This window comes from Phyllostomus hastatus, unplaced genomic scaffold, assembly GCF_019186645.2.
Source record: "Phyllostomus hastatus isolate PE091 unplaced genomic scaffold, TTU_PhHast_1.1 phas_contig_36, whole genome shotgun sequence".
NCBI lineage: Eukaryota > Metazoa > Chordata > Mammalia > Chiroptera > Phyllostomidae > Phyllostomus > Phyllostomus hastatus.
Genome location: NW_025333862.1, coordinates 638,981 through 660,865, shown reverse-complemented (window position 1 = coordinate 660,865; position 21,885 = coordinate 638,981). Strand labels below are relative to the sequence as shown.

The following is a 21,885-nucleotide window of genomic DNA, read 5'->3' as shown; positions in this document are numbered from 1 at the left end:
GCTGGATTGTTTACTTTAGCCACTTCAGTGTCCTTTTTCTGATATCCCAGGCAGTGTGTAACTGCTATCTTTAAATGTACCTATACAGCCTCTAATAATTTTTAAATTTCTGATGCAAGTTTAATTTCCTTTTTATTGAAGATTAACAGTTATTTTTTCTTCCAGACACAACCATGTGATTGCAAAATTAGGAAAGCTTACCTTGAGTCAATGTACACATTCACTCTCTTTTCCTGCAACAATGCCAGTGTCCTCATCAATACAGTCAGTTCAGCTTTCTGAGCAGAGGTTACCAGTGGCAAAGCCTTCACCTCTATTATTCCTTCAAGAGTCACAACTGCATATCCAGTCTTTCTGTTTCTTTTGTCCACATAACTGCTTCCATCTGCATATAGTGTCCAGTCTGCCTCTTCTAGAGGGTGGTTCTATAATCAATTCTGCTAGAATAAACTTAATAATTATCCCAGCACAGTCATGTATTAGTGCAGCCAAGTCAGAATTTGGAAGAAGAGAGGCAGGATTTAACTCACAGTTTTGAGGGAGATGTTGGGATTGTTGAGAAGAATGGCTTGTACCTGCCCATTCTTCCAGCAGTGTTGGGAGCCCACAAACAGCTGACCTTTGACACAGTCAGGTCGGGTGACATGCATCTGCACAGCAGCGGCGACTGTGGTCGGATCTGCTGTCTGTCTCTTCCCATATGTCTGTCCCTGTTAGCATCAGGTGGTGAGATTTTTGGACAGTTGTGCTTTATAACAAAAAACTCTGCATGATGCCCCTGATTCTGTGTGAAATGACTTGTTGACCATAGAACAGAGACCCCTAGCAACCCTAATATTGCCTGTTTCCCTCACCTGGGAAGTTAAGGACAAAATTAAACTATGGGCAGACCAACTGCCAACATGCTGAAGGAATGTGTTGCTAGGAATGTTTCTTAGCGAGTCACCACCCGAGAGCTTAAGATTTATTAGAGCCACTACCCCTCCCATACCCTGGACAGGAGTGTATAGAGACAAGGAGTTTTAGTTGAGAATAATAATCTCAATACATGGCAATGAACGCAAAATATGCCCCTCCCCAAGATGTATAAATCAAAAAACTTAGGCAAAAATCCAGTTACCCATTGAAATAAATTTAATCTCAATGGATAATAGTTGATTTTTATATACCTACAAATCACTCCTTGCACCCTTTTAATTTAGACCAATTCCTAGAATTTTAATAGATACCTAGTTATTAATTGGCACCTGAAAATTTGTACCTGTATAGCTTCATTGGCTAACTGATTAATGACCCTCTTGGTCAAAATAACCTTTGTTTATTGTGGTTGATCTGTGGGACTTCCTGTACTTTTTGGTTATTTCTTTGTTTAACATGATTAATCTGTATAATCTTCTGTGTTTTTAGAAATTATTTCTGTGGTAACCATTTCTGTTTTAATAATCATACTATGCATCGAATGTTGTATAACCTCTCCTATAAAAATAAAGATTGATTTTTCTTGGTGAGCCTGATGGCCCAAAAAGCCTGGCTGTCCTCTGGCACCCCACCCGGTGTCTCGATTCAGTCATTTCGCCTTAGCCATGCATCCTTTGGGGACCCTGAGACCCCGCCAAAGCCGGACCTCAGCACAGCAGTGAATCACAAATTTCCATTTTGCTCCAGCAGGCTCAACACTTGGTAGGGTGCATAAATGGTGATAGGCTGTCCTAAAGAAAATCTTCAACTTCCTATAAAAGCTAACAGGTGTCTCTCACATCTCTCAAGCAGACTGGCCACCCCTGGACAGTGGGATCTAGTTTATCAGTGACAACTATGCGATGGGTTTCAAAATTTCACTAAGCACTTGAATGAAGACACCTGGGACGATGCCCTGCCTTTCATGAATGAATAATTGAAAGGGCTTTAGTAGGTTTGGAAGTCCCATGTCCAGTGCAGAAACCAAGTGTGCCTTCAGGGTCCCAAAAGCCTAGGTACACTCCTCTGTCCATTCTAAAGAGATATACTCTAGTCCTTTCAGACTATTTCCAGTTTAACAGATCTGAAGTAGAAAGGAAAGCATGTGCCCAATAATATCAAGTGGGCTGGCCCCCTGACCCTACTTCCATTGCAAGTTTTCTCAAAGGGTATTGATCTGTCCTTATAGGGGCTTTTCCTCCACTGAATTTGGTTCCCTGATGGGTTCCAGATGGTGAGATCAGTTCATGCTCACTTTCCTGGTTTCCTCAGATAAGTAAGGAGGAAGATTCCCCAGTGATGGAGGGGCCATGAGAACCCTCATTATGCTTGTAGCAGCCATAATATCTAGATTTTCCTGGTCTCTTTTCTTTGAACTTCTGCTATCTTTCACAGGCAAATTCCCTTTTCTCTGGACTATTAGCATCAGGTGGTGAGATTTAATCTATTTAATCTATTAAATCTATTTAATCTTTTAATCTATTTCCTTTTAATCCAGAATCCTGATTATGTAAACTTATGAAAGCTTCTATGTAAGGCATTCTGTCCCACTTTACTGATATTTGACAAAACAACTCTAGGTACAGTATAATACAATAGTTTAAAGACCCATTCAGTGACTAGAGCTCTCCTGAGGCTAGATTATACAATATATAAGCCAAACAATATTACAATAAAACCACTTCCTTTTTAGTCATAAATTTATCAGCATAGGTTGACCAGTCAGCCAAAACTTGCCCCAGAGGACTGTTTACTGGAACAGAGGCTTCCCCTCCCAAACTACCAGACAAAGCCCTACAAACCAGATGGCACTTTAATTACTGACGACCAAAGTTGTGACCCTGGATTGCAACCTAAACCAGGAAGCACAGTGATTCAATCAAAAGTGAAAATTACAGGAAGTGCTGAGAGTAACAGGAGGAGAGTCCCCAAGTGAAATCACTTGGCAGCTGCTAGGGAGTCTCCAAGTATGCACCCTGAGGTCCCCAATTCCAGGCAGCCAGTGAGACTCCCTGCTAAATACCCGGATTTACCAGAGTGTCCCAAAGTCTGTCTGGGTGTGGAGTCACCAAAATATGAAACTGGAAAAGCCTGTGTTCATGCTGCCTGTTAACTACCAGACCCAATAAGCAGAGACAGGGATTGAATCTTTATGGGCACTTCATTCAGATGGCTGGCAATCTGAAAATATGGTGTCTTAAATTACATTTTTAAATGGGCCTTTTTATAAGAAGAACAAAATGTAGGTAAGGGGGTTGGAATTCAGGGAAAAGTTAATTGGATTAAAAAAATTCTGCAGCTTTCTCCCACTGGGTGGTGGTCTTTAACTGTGCCCCAGGTTGTAGTCTTTAGCTGTGTCTTAGGTGGTGGTCATCTCATTCTGGAGTATAATGGCTCAGATACCATCTTGATTTCTTGAGACCTTTTGAAGCCCAAAGGTGGAACTGCTTATGGTCTCCTGGAGTAAATGTGAGTTATACCTTCAGTTCCTGAAACAATAGCTTTTTACATACATTGATTACTAAGCTTCTTAGCTATTACCTGAAACAAAAAATTTTTTAACATTTGAGTCCCTCATCACAAATACTAATGAAAACTAATGAGCAAGAAAAAGTTTCAAGCATCATTTTTGTGATATCTGCCACCACAATCAAGCAAAAAAAAAAAGTCCTCACATAATAACTATAAGTATACAGTGGCTTTTTTAAATTTTCCTTTTTTTATTGTTATTCATTTATGGTTGTTCCCCACATTACTCTCCCCCTGCATTACCCAAAACCCATTTCCCACAATAAATCCTTTCCCATATCCCCATTGTCTGTGTCCATGGTTGATTTATACATGTTCCTTAACTTAACCCTTCCCTTTCTTTCCCCCATTACCCCCACCCCCCATCCCTTCTGGTCACTGTCAGTTTGTTATTTACTTCCATGTCTCTGGTTTTCTATTTTGCTCACTTGTTTGTTTTGTTGATAATGTTCCCCTTATAGGTGAGATTATATGGTATTTGTCTTTCACCACCTGGCTTCTCTCATGAGCATAATGCTCTCCAGTTTCATTCATGCTGTTGGGAAGGGTAGGAGTTCCTTCTTTCTGTGCAGTAGCATGTTCTATAATCTTTTAAAATCATCAAGCAGGTCCCAAGCTTGTGATCACTAATATAGAACATGCACATATCTAAGTAATAAAACTTAGTAATAAAACTAAGTAATGTTGTAAGTAAATTTACAATTTTGTGTTGGACTGCTTTCATAGCCATCCTGGGCTGCATGAGGCCTGCAGGCCATGGGTTGGACACCTCTGCTCTAGAGAATGGCAATTTTACACCTTATTTTATACATTACAATCAAAGGAGGCATAAGGAAGTTACATGAAATTTATTGTTGATTGATTAAGGAGGCCAAGAAAGCAAAGCTGGGGAATCTCTAGGATTGGATAAAAGTAAAATGAATAGAAGCATACTTCTTTTACATAGATGGGTATAGGATAGTTAACAGTCAATTAACATGATAACAATAACAATGAGGGGATTTGTGGTTTCTGCTCTTGTAGTGCTCTGAGGGAGTGGGTCGCGGAAGGAAATTTCTCTGACATTCCAAAGATATGTTATTGTACATGCAGAAAGACAATAGACAGGGTCAGTTAAAGACAAGGCTGACCTTCACCAGGAAAGATACTAAACTAGGACAAGACTACCATGTCTCATTTTTTAATTAGAAAGTTTTAATTTCAGACCTCCCACGAGGTTACTTTTGGTCTCTGAGTTTATAAGGCTACCACGCAGGCCTCCCCTGAGCTTGTCAATTTTACTATGTGGCCCTTGTTTTTGTCCACACAGTACAAAAACTTGTTTTTTTTTCTGTGTTTTTCATGATCTAACTTCTATGTCCCTTAACTTCCCTGATTTCAGAAAGAAGAGCAAAGTTTCCAGACACAACCCCAGCTTACATTTGAAGGAGATGTTGAGTTACTTGCTAGAAGATACACAGCTGGCAAATGCCAGAAGGATTAGACCTTAGGCTGCCAGGTTTTCCCTACCCTTCCATACCACCAAACACCAGCCTTGGCCTAGGCCCCTTCTCAATTACTCCTGGGAATGTGGAGTGTAGTCTGGGGCTATGGGGGGATGTTTGGCAGAGGAGATGGTTAGCAGGTGTGACCCAAAGGCAGCCTGAGAGGGAGATGAGGAAAGGAAATGGGTTTGCAGAATCCAGCCTCCTTAATATATATCTTTAGAACTTTAGCATCTTCAGGGGCACCATCAGTGGAGCAGCTTCTCCCCAACCATTCCCCAGCTCCATTTCATTAACTGGGAAATAAACTGGAGCCACAGATGCCTGGGGTAAATAGAGGGCACCAGCCCAGCTGCTCTTAGATGGAGGACACAGGGTGGAGGGGGCAGGAGGAGACCAGGTTTCTGAAGCTGTGGTAAACCCCTAATTAGACAGCTCCCAGACTACAACTCCCGCTCCAGCTGGAAGGCACCCCCTTGCTCCCTGTTGCACTAGGGAGCCCTGATATCCAGAAAAGTTTCTGGAATAAGATGGAAATTTTTCCTCCAATAATCATCCAATTAAGATCTGTGAGCATGCCCTGGCTGGGTTGCTCACTTGGTTGGTGCATCTTGTTGATGCATCATTCTGATGTACCAGGGTTATGGATTCCATCCTGGTCAGGTAGCATACAGGAATCAACTAATAAATGCATAGATGGGTGAAACAACATGTCAGTGTTTCTCTTTCTCTCGAATCAATAAAAAATAAAGAAATAAAGAAATCTATGCACACAGGCCCTCAGATAGTGCTGAGGTATGGGGACAACTCTGCACAGTCCCATTCTGGGAACTAAACCTGTTCCCTCAGAACAGAGGGACATTGAGAGTGTGGCCATGGGAACAGGAAAAATTGAATTTTAAGAGAGAAAAAGGCATCTTGAGTCCTTCTGCTCCCAGCAACCCTCTTCTCTCTACACACAGTGCCTACTTCCTCTCTTCAGTGCTCTTCTCTTTTTCTCCCCAAAGCATGCCTTCCTCATTGTTGTACCCCAAACTGCCCTTGCTCTGCTTCTTTCCCATGCTCAACACTTCCTTAGCAAAGCTGTTCTTGCCCTCCAATCCCTTTTTGTATTAGTTTGCTAGGGCTGTCATAACAAACACAAGAAACTGATTAGGTGGCTTGAACAACAGCAATTTATTTTTTCATAGTTCTGGAGGCTGGAAGTCCAAGATCAATATGTCAGCAAAACTAGTTTCTTCTGAGGCCTCTGTCTTTCACTTGCAAATGGCTATTTTTCTTCTGTGCCTTCACATGGTCTTCCCTTTATGTCTTAATTTCCTCTTTTTATAAGGAAACCAGTTAGATTGGATTAGGGCCCACCTGACCTCATTTTAACTTAATTATCACTTTAGGACACTGCTTCCAAAGTCAGTCACATTCTGAGGTACTGAGGTTAGGATTTGAACTTATAAATTTGGGGAAACACAATTTAGCACATAACACCTTCCATACTAAGACTAGTTAGCCATTGAATCCTGAATATAACAGCATAACTTAAACTGAATACTCTGGTACCCCACCAACCCCACAACCTAACACCTCCCTCTCATTGCTATTGCATTCAAGACCTCTTAGAAGTACCTAGTTACATAGGCCCATTTTACCTGGCAAATAGAACCTACCATACAAGGATATCTTTTCCCTGGTTACATTTTAAATCTGGCCCCTAGCTACTTTCTCTGTGATTCTTGGACTGCCTATTTTTATTGCTAAATCATAGTTCTTCAGTGTCTTTTGTTTTCAGGACAAAATATTTTCCCACTAAATATTCCAGTAATGTTAAATAATGTATTTCAAATGGGTTCAAAGGTTCAAAAAATGATATAAGAAGGAGTATATAAAGTCTGATTCCCAGTATCTTCAATCCCCTTGCCCCTTCCCACATCGCACCTGTTATAGGGAACTGGATTATGAGTTTTTATTGTACCTTTCCAGTCTTCTACAAGCCAGTTCAAATACATGTGTTCATATACCTGTTTTCTTACATAAAAGACAAGATATTCATTGATTTACCCTTTGCATTTTCCATTATTATATATAGGAGATTTTCTCCATAGCTATATAAATTATTTCCCTTTTTATTTAATAGCTGCCTAGTTCTATTTAGCAAATCTCCTATAGAAGGACACTTCAGTTGTTTCCAATGCCTGTTCTTTTGAGAGCAGTGCTTTAGAAACCTTAACAAGATAAAGTTTCTTAATACTAGGGAAATAAAAGGCATTGGAGGAAAGGTATGAGGGAAGGCAGAAAGCATTCAAAGCTGGTGAAACATCTTGAGATGTTTCAAACTAATGGGGGAGCTGTGGCTGTTCTACTTTATGCAGTCTTCTATATGAAGAGACCCTAAGGACCTGACACTAGACATATATCTTTGATGGTACTTTGCTAGTTCAAGACAACTTGGGTTAGCAGTGTCCCTGACAAAGAGATTTTGATTAGAAACAAAGCTCATAGGTCATTTCTCCCCTTCTCTGTGTTATGTATATATTGTTGTATAACAAAACACTAAAAAATTAGCAGCTTTAAGCAGAACACTTATTTTAATTTTTAAAAATTATTTTATTGTTCAAGTACAGTTGTGTGCATTTATCCCCACCCTCAACCCACCCCAGCCATCCCTATCTCCTTCTCATGCTTCCACCTTCTCTTGGTATTGTCCATGTGTCCTTTATAGTTGTTCCTGAAAACCCTTCTCTCCTTCTACTTCATTATTACCTCCACCTCACCTCTGGTTACTGTCAGATTGTTCTTTATTTTAATGTCTCTGGTTGTATTTTTCTTCTTTGTTTGTTTTGTTGATTAGGTTCCACTTAGAGGTGAGATCATATGGTATTTCTCCTTCAACACCTGCCTTGTTTCACTTAGCATAAAGCTCTCCAGTTCCATCCATGCTGTCACAAAGGGTTGGAGCATCCTTTTTCTTTCTGCTGCATAGTATTCCATCCTGTAAATGTACCACAGTTTTTGATCCACTCCTTTATTGATGGGAAATTTGTTTGTCTCCAGCACTTGGCTATTGTAAATTGTGCTGCTATGAACATTGGGGTGCATAGGTTCTTTTGAATTGGTGTTTCAGGATTCTTAGAGTATAATCCCAACAGTAGAATTGCTGGGTCAAAAACCAGCTCCATTTTTAGTTTTCTGAGAAAATTCCATACTGTTTTCCACAGTGGCTGCACCAGTCTGCATTCCCACCAGCAGCACACTAGGGTTCTCTTTTCTCTATGTCCTCTCCAATATTTGTTATTTGTCAATTTGTTTACAATAGCCATTCTCACCAGTGTGAAGTAGTATCTCATTGTGGTTTTACTTTGCATCTCTCTGATGGCTAGTGATGCTGAGCCCTTCATATGTCCCTGGGCTCTCTGTATGTCCCCCTTGGATAATTGTCTGTTCAGGTCCTCTGCCCATTTTTTTTTTAATTGGGTTGTTTGTCTTCCTGGAGTTGAGTTGTATGAGTTCTTTATATATTTTGGAGATCAAACCCTTGTCCTAGGTACCATTGGCAAATACGTTTTCCCATACAGTTGATTCTCTTTTCATTTTAGTGCTAAGCAGCACACATTTATTTGCTCACAGCCCTGCAGGTTTGCTCACTAGTGTGGGCAGAAAGAAAATCATGGAAGTGGCAATATGGTAATGGGGGGGTGGGGGAGGTAGGCAATAACTAGTCCAGTGGCTATAGAGCCTGTGATCTATGGGAAAAGGGGAGGCAGACTGGGACATCTGCAGGTCTGTGGCATAAAGATTGTGAATAGGTTGTCTGCGCAGTTTCTTATGGTTGTAGGGCTCAAGTCTTCAATGACTAGAAGCCAACGCTCTCTGCTGGCCATTCACAATATGAATGTTTGTTTCTTTAATGCTAGCAGGGAGTAGTTCCTGCTGCTTTGAGTCTAAGAAGGCTTGTTTGAGGAAATCTATGTTTTGATTAACTCAAAATCAACAAATTTAGAGCCTTAATTACATCCTTTCATTTAGTTTGTGTCTGATCTGCTCTCATCACTGCTGAATTGACTCTTACCCAATATGAAGTAAATCATTTCTCCAGACCTTGTCTCTGCACAAAGTCCAGTCCCCCAGTTCAGACTCACATTGCATCAGATCCAGCATTCACAGCTTCCATGTATGGCTCTTCCAGGCCTTCAGTTTCCACTTCTTAGTCATTCCCTACAACTGGTGCTCTGACACAAGGGCCTGCTTGATGCCTCCCTTTCAATCACTCTATTTTAGCTCCCATGCCTTTATTTCTGATGGTCACACTGCCTGGAATAAAATTTTCATTTTTCTTCACCAATTCTGCTTTATTTCATTGCTTATATTTTATTTAGCAATTTTTTGAAAGACTTCTGTGTGCACTGGTGATGCAAAGATGGAAGGAATTTTCCAGGTCTATAAGAAGTTTCAAGACTGGTAGAGCAGAAGAGCAAATGATAACAAAGAGCCATTTTAAGTGAATAAATAAGCATAGCTAGAATGCAAGCTGTGAGGAGAGTAGGAGCTGATATTAGAAAGGATCATCCAGGACCAGAAATGTCATTAAAGTTGTTCGTATTTTATCTTGAAGGTAATGGGGTTTTTTAAAGCTAGAGTCAGAGTCTGGTGAGTACCAGCAGGAACTTTGGGCACTCTAACAACTCCCAGTGTGGTCCCAAAGTTCACAGTCACTGGAGTAGCTTACATCATGATCCCATCCAGATTCATGTCTAGAGTTTGGATTGCAGGCAGGCAAGCACTGTGTGTCCCAGGCCAGGGGGTATGTATCAAGGAATGCAGTTAGGAGCTAGATAAGCCACACTATGAGGACATGGATTCAGATATGTGGAGCAGAAGGACAGCAAGTGACAGGTTAAATGAACCCATAATGAGGATGAGCAGCTGTGGACTCCTGTGAGGCAGTTTGAAAAGCAAGACTGGAAGTTCCTGCCCAGGCAATTTCTTTTAAGCACTGACCATCAATGTCAGCACTGGTGGCTGAGGGTATTGAATCCAGATCTTGCCAAGGAGTTGTGGACCAAAGGGAAAGATTAGAGGGTCATTGAACTGGTTAAGATGTATGGTGTGAAACAGAAGATGCTGGCTGCCAAGCACTCTTAGGGTGAGCTGTGGAAGTAGTACCATGCACAATCACTTCAAGCCAGATGTGAAAACGTCGTGCTGGAGCAAAGAAGACGACTATATCATCTGTGAGGCCATAATGTTCTGGGTGAACAATGGGCTCAGATGGCCAAGATGTCACCATGGAGGAAGGGCAATACTGTAAAGAATCAGTGTAATTCTAATGTCAAATAAATTCAAGGTGGGTAAAAGACTTAAATATAAATCATAACACCATAAAAGGCCTAGGGGAAAACATAGGCAGGAAAATCTCAGATATTCCATGTAACAATATTTTCACTGATATGGCCCCTAGAGCAAGAGACATAAAGGAAAAATAAACAAATGGGATCTCATCAAATTAACAAGCTTCTGCATGGCTAAGTAAACAGCATTAAAATAAAAAGAGAATCAACTGTATGGGAAAACGTATTTGCCAATGGTACCTAGGACAAGGGTTTGATCTCCAAAATATATAAAGAACTCATACAACTCAACTCCAGGAAGACAAACAACCCAATTAAAAAAAATGGGCAGAGGACCTGAACAGACAATTATCCAAGGGGGACATACAGAGAGCCCAGGGACATATGAAGGGCTCAGCATCACTAGCCATCAGAGAGATGCAAAGTAAAACCACAATGAGATACTACTTCACACTGGTGAGAATGGCTATTGTAAACAAATTGACAAATAACAAATATTGGAGAGGACATAGAGAAAAGAGAACCCTAGTGTGCTGCTGGTGGGAATGCAGACTGGTGCAGCCACTGTGGAAAACAGTATGGAATTTTCTCAGAAAACTAAAAAATGGAGCTGGTTTTTGACCCAGCAATTCTACTGTTGGGATTATACTCTAAGAATCCTGAAACACCAATTCAAAAGAACCTATGCACCCCAATGTTCATAGCAGCACAATTTACAATAGCCAAGTGCTGGAGACAAACAAATTTCCCATCAATAAAGGAGTGGATCAAAAACTGTGGTACATTTACAGGATGGAATACTATGCAGCAGAAAGAAAAAGGATGCTCCAACCCTTTGTGACAGCATGGATGGAACTGGAGAGCTTTATGCTAAGTGAAACAAGGCAGGTGTTGAAGGAGAAATACCATATGATCTCACCTCTAAGTGGAACCTAATCAACAAAACAAACAAAGAAGAAAAATACAACCAGAGACATTAAAATAAAGAACAATCTGACAGTAACCAGAAAGGATGGGGTAAGGGAATTATAGGGGAGTCATCAAGGAACATGTATGAAGGACACATGGACAAAGCCAAAGGGGGTGGTTTCGAGGGTGAGAGGTGGGGAAGGTGGGATGTGGAGGGGTGAAAATGGAGACAATTGTCCTTGAACAACAATAAAATGAAAAAATAAATAAATGGAACATACAATCTTAAAAAAAGAGGAAGGTAAACATGGAAGATTTTCTCAATAAATCCAATGACCGCAAGTCCCCTATGTCCTTGCTGTTGGGGCTAGAGAACAAGTGCAGCCACGAGAGTGTCCACCCCTGGAAAACCATGGAATTCTTGTAACGACCTGGCCCTGGTACTTCCTTCCATTAAGGAAAAAGAAAACACTGAGGAGGAAGCCACAGCAGTTGCCCCTGCTAAAGAGCAGGAAGCTGTCCCTGTAGAGCTGGACAGAATGCACACACCAGAGCCTTTAGATGACACCCTCAAGTATGAAGACCAAGGAGGGCTCCTTGCCAGAAACCAACCTACCCTACATTGGTTGGTGGAGGCTGCAAACCTGATCTCAGCTGTGGCGTCCAGCCTCTCAGAAGACCTGGATTTGATCAAGTTGGACTCCAATGCTCGGTGTCACCTGAGGATATCTGACTTCCTTGAGAGTCTGTGTGCAGAGATCAGCATCAACAACAGCCCAGTAAAGCCACAGCCATCACAGCAGCAGGAAGCACTGTTGCCCCACTAGCCTGCTGCCCCAGGGGCCCAGCATGATTGAGTACCACCTTGATGGTCACACTACTTTTGACCTGAGCTGGAACAGCAGGAGCAAACTTACCCCATTTTTTCCAAGCACTAAATTGAAGGCTTTGAGTGTTGTCCTGCTGCCCTCCAAGCTTAAGTGGAAGAAAGAGACATATCACCCCATGAACATCAATAAGATGTGCCACTGATTAAAGGTTTTAGCAAAAATGGCCTGATATACTTTAATGGGAATATTTGGCTGCCATGGGAAATAGGTAGAAACAAAAAGATCAGGAGGAGACTCCTCAACAATCATGTAAGAGTGACTTGGACCAAGATGAGAGCTGTGAGAGTGATTATAATGCGTTGAATTGTGGATGTATTTTTAAGGTAGAATGGATATGATTTATTGAAAGATTAGATGTTAGATGTGAGAGAAAAAGCAGAGTCAAGGATGACTCACAGGATATGACTTGAGTGGCTGGGAGAATAAGGCACTGTCATTTACTGAGCGAGAAAAGAATCTAGAAGGATCAGGTCTTGGCAGGTGATGGTGGAAGATACGTGGAAAGACCAAAATTTTTGTTTTGGATATTTTAAATTTGAGGTGTGTATTAGACACCCAAGTGAAGATAACTGGTAAATAGTTGAATAATAGAATCTAGAATTCAGTGTAGAATACTGTGAACAAGAGGTAAAAATTTGTGAAATATTAGCATATAGATGGGATTTGAAGCTATGAGACTGGATGAGGTCACCTAAGACATGAGTGTAGATAAGGGAAAAGTTCCAAAGATTGAAATTGGGTACACTCTAATGTTTAGAGGTCAAGGAGATGAGAGACTTTGAGGGGAAGTCAAGAGAAACACAAGGGGGTGTGGTATCCTATAAGTCATGGGAAGGAAGAATTCCTAGGAAGAATGAGTGATCAACTGTGTCAAAAGCCAAGATGAGATGGTAGATCAAGATGAGAACTGGCATGAAGAAACCATGAATGACCTTGACATAAACCTTCTTGATAGAGGGATGGAGGTTGAGGCCTGGCTAGCATGAGTTCAAGAAAGACTATAAGGCCCTGGATAATGTGGCTCAATGGATTGAATGCCAGCCTGTGAACTCAAAGGTCACAGGTTTGATACCCAGTCAAGACAAATGTCTTGGTTGCAGGCCAGGCCCCCAGTTAAGTGTGTCTGAAAGGCAACTGACTGTGTATTTTCCACACATTTATGTTTCTCTTCCTCTATTTCTCCTTCCACTTATCTGTAAAAATAAATAAAATCTAAAACTGTAAATAAATAAGAAAGAATATAAGGAAAATGATTTTTTTAAATCAAAGATTTATTTAGCCCATGAATCTATAAGTTGGCTATTTATACTGGGCTCAGCTGGGTACTGCTTTTGATCTGTGAATGCAGACAATGGTTAGAGAAGTAATGCTGCAAAGAGAAGGAAAGAAAGGAGTGGCAACAGGAAGCAGGTCAAACTTTTTTCTTTAAAATTAAATAAAGATAAGTATGGTATGGTTTGTCCTCAAGTTGCTTTAAACCCAAAAGGGGAGGAAGATATATAAGCAGCTGTCATAAAAATGTTCACCAGGTTCCACAACAATACACTCTTAAAAATGTAAAAACTACAACTTAATTTAGAAAAAAAAATACTTTGAAAAAAATAAGCACTAAATCATATATCAATTGCTATCCAGGGGAAGAAAAAATGGAATGGTATTCAAGATAGAAGAAGGACTATAAGTCAAATCATGGAAGCCTGAAAAAAACTTTTTGTGTGTAGATATCACAAATAGCTCAACATTTCTGTTCTAGAAGTGGACTGCCTGGGCATGGCTCTCAGCTTTGCAAGATTTGTGGCCTTTGGAAAAATATGAAACCACTCTGTGAATATAATATCTATTTTACAAGGTCATAATCAGGATAAAACATCAATACGTGTGAAGTGCTTATAAGTACCTCCTGTATAATAGATGCTCAATAACAGTTAAGAGCCTCTAATTACTGGGTATGGACTGTGAGTCAGAGCTTGATTGGATGTAAACTTGAAGACATAGTTAGATAGACATGGAAGGACTTGTTTGTCCTACTAAGGATTTGATTTTATACTGGGGATTGGAAACCAATGAAGGGTTTAAGGCCAAGGAAAGGCATAATTTGATCAGTGTTTTAAGAGTTTCACTATGACCCAGAAATTCCATCTGTGGGCATTTATACAAAGAAATCCAAAACACTAACTTGAAAATATATATGTATTCTTATCTATGTTCATTGTAGCATTATTTATAATAGCCAAGATATGGAAGGAACTTAATTATCTATCAACAGATGATGAATGAGTAAAGAAGATATGGTACATATATAAATGGAATATTAGCCATAAAAATGAACTCTTGCTATTTGAAACAATATGGATGGATCTAGAAGGTAATATGCAAACTGAAATAAGTAAGAGAAAGACAAATACCATATTCTTTCACTTATACATGCCATCTAGAAAACAAAATAAATGAAAAACAAAACAGAAACAAACTTACAGATTCAGAAAATAAATTGATAGTGTCAAATGGCAGGAAGATTAAAAGAGTAGATAAAAAAGGTTAAGGGGTTTGGCAAGATGGCAGAGGAGTAAGTGAAAGCCACACTAAACTCCTCCCAGGACCAATCTGGAAAAACAATTAAATTGTGAAGAAATTAGCCACAACAAACAACTAAACAATAATGAGAGAGAAGCCTTACAACCTTGAACAGACAGAAGAATCAGTTCTGGCACAACCTGTCTGGTAAGGAGTGCAGTGGAGACTTGAGAGGGCTGGTGGGAACACACAGGTGGCAATGACAGAGGGATAATAAAGTAGCAGGTTGGATTTCCCTGAGAAGAATGAGTTCTAACCTTTAAGTTGGGATCCTCAACCTAGAACATCAGAGCCCCAAAACTACACAGATAATGATGGCAGTGAAAAGTGGCAGGGTTGATCTTTGCCGCAGATGGACAACTGGAGATGCAAAGAGCCATTTAAAAGGCCAACACACAAATTTTCACTTGCTGTCACTTACCCGGGGTTCTGGCAAATGTGGGAGCAGAGTGTGCTGGAGATGCCTGAGGAGAGACTGGGGACAGAAGCTTTGGGGATAAAGCAGAGAGAGTAGCTGCAGGGATCCTGGTGCAGAGTCATCCCCCAAATGGCATCAGCCATTGTGCTCAGGCAGACCACTCCCCTCCAAATGGTGGCAGCTGGAGGGGAAACAACAGACCCGTTCCCAAGAGGGCCTCTGCCCCAGATCTGTGGTGCTTAAGTCTGACTGCTGAGTGCAGAGTGACTAGATTAATAACTGAAGGAGGCACTGACAAATGTATGCCCCTGGAAAAGGTAGGGCAGAGTGGACTAGAGACACTTAAGGAGAGACTTTGGGGAGAGAACTGAGTGAGCAGCCACTGGGATTCTGGTGCTGAGTCAACCCCCATACAAGGAATCATCCTGCTCAGGCTTACCAGTCACCTCCTAGCAGCACCACCCTGAGGAGAAACAATAGCCTCAACCCCAGGAGGAATTCTTCCTGCTGTATTAGGCTTCAGCCTAACTGCTGACTGCAAAATGATTAGATTAACAACTGAAGGACACAAGCACAGACAGCAGATCTCTAGCAGTCTCAGAGAAGTCTGCCTAAGGTCAGATGGGATCAACATCTGACACTACCAGAGGTGGACCCAAAAAGTAAAAACAGTGTTAAATACTAGAGGCTACTGAGATGGAACCTACTTTGGTCTTCTCCACAATTAGCAAAATTTTCTTTCCTGCATAGCTTTTTAACTTTCACTTTCTTGCCCAGCAAGTTTGTGTATATTAAGTCACTGGAATGTATACTATACTTTACTTCTCTCCTTTTGTATAATAGTCTTAATGTTTTTACACCCTTTTTAATACTGGTAAATTTGCTGTAGACACAGAGGTTGTGTAGGGGAGATAGTTTGCAGATATGGGTTTGTTCCCTGGGCTTTGTGGTGTTGTTCTGGCAGCACCTGCACAACAGCATACAAGATGTAGTGGGCAGAGTGACCATCAGTAAACTAGCTGGAGGGCAGGGACCACCAAAGAATGAGAGAACAACAATCAAAACACAATTACATCCACAGATTCAACATAAGTGACATCCCAAAAGCAGCAAGTTCAAGAGATCAAGGAGACTGCACCACTGAATCTCACAGGTTTCCTACCAAGAAGTTCACATCACAAACTCAGTGAGTCAGAACTTAAGAAGCAGAGGCTAACAAGAAGAGTCTCACAAACAATGGGAAGACAAAGAAACAAACCTCAAATGAAGGGAAAGAAGGAAGCCTCAGAAAGAACGCTAAATTAAATAGAGGCAAGTCAATTATCAGATATTGAGTTCAAAGCAATGGTTATAAGGAAGCTCAATGAGTTCACAGAGAATTACCAAAAATTAGAGGGAAACTACAACGAACTTATGGAAAACTATATCAACATGAAAAAGGAAATAGAAACTATCAACAAGAGCCAAGAGGAAATAAAGAGTACAATTTCTGAATTGTAGAACACAGTAGAAGGAATCAACAGCAGGTTAGATGAAGCTGAGGATCAATTCAGCGAGCTGGAGGACAAGGTAGACAAAAACTCCCAGAAAGCAAAAACAAAACAAAACAAAACCCCTCAAAATAATGAAGAGGTCTTATGGGAACTGCAGGAAAACATGAAATGTAATAATAATCATATAATAGGGATACCAGAATGGGAAGAGCAAGGGATATAAAACCTGTTTGAAAAAGTAATGATGAAAACTTCCCTAATTTGATGAAAGAAAAAGTCACACAAATTCAGGAAACACAGAGGGTTTCAATAAAGAGAAACCTGAAGAGGCCCAGTCCAAGACACACCATAATTAAAATGGCAAAATTCCAAGACAAAGAGAGAATCTTAAAGACAGCAAGGGAGAAACAGGAAGTAATATACAAGGGAGTCCTGATAAGGTTATGTAGCTGACTTCTCAATGGAAAAGCAACAAGCTAGAAGGAAATGACAAGAAATATTCCAAGTAATGAAAAACAAAGGCTTACAATTAAGACTACTCTATCCAGAAATGCTCTCAATTAACATGGAAGGCCAAATAAGGAGTTCCCCAGACAAGAGAAGGCACAAAGAATACACCTCCACTAAACCAGAACTGCAAGATATGATAAAGGGAGACATTAGAAAGGAAGAAAAAGAGTGTGAGAGAGGAAAACAGGTATGAAGAAAATAAAATGGCAATTAATAAGCACCTATCAATCATAACCTTAAATGTAAATGGGTTAAATGCTCTGAGCAAAAGTTAAAGACTAACTAAATGGATAAGAAATCATGACCCACACATATGTTGCCTCCAAGAGACCCACCACAGGACAAAAGACCTTCCTAGACTGAAAGTGAAGTGTTGGAAAAAAATATTGAGAGCAAATGAACAGGAAAAGAAAAAAAAAAGAAAAAGCCAGGGTAGCAATACTCATATCAGAAAAAATAGGCTTCAAAACAAGGGCCATAAAAAGAGACCAGAAGGACACTTCCTAATACTCAAGGGAAGAATCAAACAAGACATAAACATAATAAACATATATGCATCTGACATAGAAGCACGCAAATATGTAAGGACAGTCTTGAAGGACTTCAAGAAAGATATGACAGCAACAAAATTATAGTAGGGGATTTTAAAACCCCACTGTCAAAATTGATAGATATTCTAAACAAATATCAACAAAGATACTTCAGCATTCAACAATGTCCTATATCAAGTAGACTAAACTGAATATATATATAACCGTTCATCCAAAAGATGCAAAATGCACATTTTTCTCAAATGTACATGAAACATTTTCAAAGATAGACCACATGATAGGACACAAAACAAGCCTCAACAAATTCAAGAAAATTAAAATCATATCAAGCATTTTCTCCAACCACAAAGGACCAGAACTGGAAACAAACCTCAAGGAAAAAAAACTCAAAAACATTCAAATTCATGGATACTGAATAACATGTTATTAAACAATGAATAGGTTAAGAATGAGATCAAGGAATAAATCAAACAACCAGGAAACAAATGAAAATGAATTCTCAATAGTCCAAATCTTATGAGATACAGTGAAGGCAGTCTTGAGAGGGAAGTTCATAGCAATACAGGCCTACCTATAAAATATAGAAACATTTCAAATAAACAACCTAACCTTACACCTACAAGAACTGAAGAAACAACAACCAAGACAGAGCAGAGCAAGTTGAAGTAAGGAAATAACCAAGATCAGAAAAGAATTAAATGACATAGAGACTAAAAGCACAATTCTAAGAATCAATAAATCTAGGAGCTGGTTCTTTGAAAAGATAAACAAAATTGAAAAGCCTTTAAGCAGACTCATCATAAGAGAGGGAGAGAGAGAGAGAGAGGACTCAAATAAACACAATCAGAAATGAAAGAGGAAAGATTACAACTGATACCACAGAAATACAAAAAATTGTAAGAAATTACTACAAAAAACTATATGCTAAGAAATTTGAAACTGTAGGTAAAATGGACAAATTTCTAGATAAATACAATCACACAAAAAATGATGATGAAGAAGAAGAAAGCCTGGATAGACCAATAACAGCAGAGAAAATTGTAGCAGTAATAAAAACACTTCTGCACACAAAAGCCCTGGACCAGATGGTTTTACAGGATAGTTTTATAAAACTTTTAAGGAAGAGCTAACCCCTAACTTTCTCAGACTATTCCAAAAAATCCAAAATGATAGAAGACTCCCAAACTCTTTTTAGGATTCCAGCATCATCCTTATCCCAATAACTGGATAAAGACAAAACAAACAAAACCAGAGTCCAATATTGCTGATGAACATAACATTAACATTCTCAACAAAATACTAAAAATTCACATCTAGCAATACATTATAAAGATCATTCACCATAATCAAGTGAGATTCACACCAGGGATGCAAGGATGGTACCATATTCACAAATCAATAAAAATAATACACCACATAAATAAAAGGTTACAGCACCCATTTATGATTAAAATGCTCAGCAAAGTGGGAATGAAGTGAGTATGCCTCAACATAATAAACGCCATATATGATAGATCTACAGCCAACATCATACTCAATGGGCAAAAACTAAAATGTTCCCAGTAAGATCAGGAATAAACAAGAATGTCCACTTTCACCACTTTAGTTCAACAAAGTACTGGAAGTACTAGGCACAGCAATCAGAAAAGAAAAAGAAATAAAAAGCATCCAAATTGGAAAGGAAGAAGCAAAACTGTCATTGTTTCAGATGACATAATATTGCACACAGAATATCCTATACACACTATAAAAAAACTAGTCAACCTAATAAGTGAATTTGGCAAAACAGTAAGATACAAAGTCAATATTCAGAAATAGAAGGCATTTTTGTACACCAACAATAAAATATAACAACCAGAAATCAGAAAAAAATCTCACTTGTTATAGCAACAACAACAAAATACCTAGGAATAAACTTAACCAAGGGAGTAAAAGACCTGTACTCATAAACCTACACAATGCTGAAGAAAGAAATTAAGGAAGACAAAGACAGATGGAAGCATGTACCATGATCATGGATTGGAAGAATTAACATCATGAAAATGTGCAAATTACTCAAAGCAACTTATAGATTTATCCCTGTTAAAGTACCAATGGCACTGTTTCACAAATATAGAACAAATGTTTCAAAACTTTATATAGTACCATAAATGACCCTGAATAGCCGCAGAAATTTTGACAAAGAATAACAAAGTAGGAGGGATCACCATACCTGATATCAAACTGTATTACAAGGCCAGAGTAATCAAAACAGCCTGGTACTGGCATAAGAATAGACACATAGACCAATGGAACAGAATAAAGAGCCAGGAAATAAACCCAAGTCTCTATGGTCAATTAATATTAAACAAAGGGGGTAGAAGTATAAAATGGAGTAAAAATACTCTCTTCAACAAGTACTGTTGGGAGATCTGGGCAGCTAAATGCTAAAGAATTAAACTTGATCACCAACTTACACCATACACAAAATTAAATTTGAGGTGGATAAAAGACTTAAATATAAATTATGATGCCATTAAAGTCCTAGAGGAGAACAGGCAAGAAAATCTCAGATACTCCACGTAGAAATATTTTCACTGATATGTCCTCTAGACCAAGGGACATAAAGGAAAGAATAAACAAGTGGGATCTCATAAAAATAATAAACTTCTGCATGGCTAAAGAAAACAGTATTAAAATGAAAAAAGAACCAACCATATGGGAAAACATATTTTCCAATGGTACCTCGGACAAGGGTTTGATCTCCAAAATATATAAAGAACTCACATGATTCCACTACAAGACAAAGAACCCAATTAAAAAATGGGCAATGATCTTGAACAGACACTTCTCCATAAACATGCAAAAGTCCCAGAGATATATGAAGGGCTCAGCATCACTAGCCATGACAGAGATGCAAATTAAAACTACAATGAGATACCACTTCATGCTGGTCAGAATGGCCTTCGTAAACAAATAAACAAACAACAAATGTTGGAGAGGATGTAGAGAAAAGGGCACCCTAGTGTACTGTTGGTGGGAATGCAGACAGGTGCAGCCACTGTGGAAAACAATGGAATTTCCTCAGAAAACTAAAAATGGGACTGCGTTTTGATCCAGCATTCCACTGACAGAATTATATCCTAAGAACCCTGAAACACCAATCCAAAAGGACCTATACACTCCAATGTTCATAGCAGCACAATTTACAATAGCCAAGTGCTGGAAGCAACCTAAGTGTCCCTCAGTAAATTAACGGATCTCAAAAAAAAGTGGTACATGTAAACAATGGAATTCTATGCAGCAGAAAGAAAGAAGGAGCTCCTACCGTATGCCATGGTGTGGATGGATCTGGGGAGCATTATGCTAAGAGAAGTAAGCCAGGTATTGAAAGACAAATAACATTGGTATTTTAATAGGTATTGCATTGAATCTGTAAATTGCTTTGGGTAGCATGGACATTTTGACTATGTTAATTCTTCCAATCCATGAACATGGTATATGTTTCCATTTGTTTATATCTTCCTTGATTTCTTTCTTCAGTGTTGTGTAGTTTTCTGAGTACAGGTCTTTTACCTCTTTTGTTAGGTTTATTCCTAGGTATTTTATTATTCTTGTTGTTGTATCAAATAGGATTTTTTTCCTGATTTCTACTTCTGCTGTTTTATTGTTGGCATACAAAAATACCTTTTATTTCTAGATATTGACTTTGTATCCTGCTGTTTTGCCAAATTCATTTATTAGGTCAAGCAGTTCTTTGGCCTAGTCTAGAGGATTTTCTATGTACACTATAATGTCATCTGCAAAAAATGACAGGTTTGTTTCTTCCTTTCTGATTTGGATGCCTTTTATTTCCTTTTCTTGTCTGATGGCTTTGGCTAAAACTTCCAATACCATGTTGAATATAAGTGATGAAAGTGGACAACCTTGTCTTATTCCTGATCTTAGTGGGAAAGATTTTAGTGTTTTCCCATTGAGTATGATGTTGGCTGCAGGTCTCTCATATATGGACTTTGTTATGTTGAGGAATGCTCTCTCTATTCCCATTTTGCTGAGGGTTTTTATCATAAAGGGGTGCTGTACTTTATCAAATGCTTTTTCCACATCTATTGACATGATCATGTCATTTTTGACTTTGCTTTTGTTTATGTGATGTATCGTGTTTATTGATTTGAGAATATTGTACCATCCTTGCATCCCTGGGATAAATTCCACTTGGTCATGGTATATGATCTTTGTAATGTATTGT

At 39.2% G+C, this 21,885-nt stretch overlaps 1 pseudogene; it reads left to right on the top strand.

Annotated features, from left to right (window-relative positions):
* LOC123820572 overlaps positions 1 to 12,253 on the top strand; it is a 39,942-nt pseudogene extending 27,689 nt beyond the window's left edge.
* The last annotated feature ends 9,632 nt before the right edge of the window (positions 12,254 to 21,885 follow it).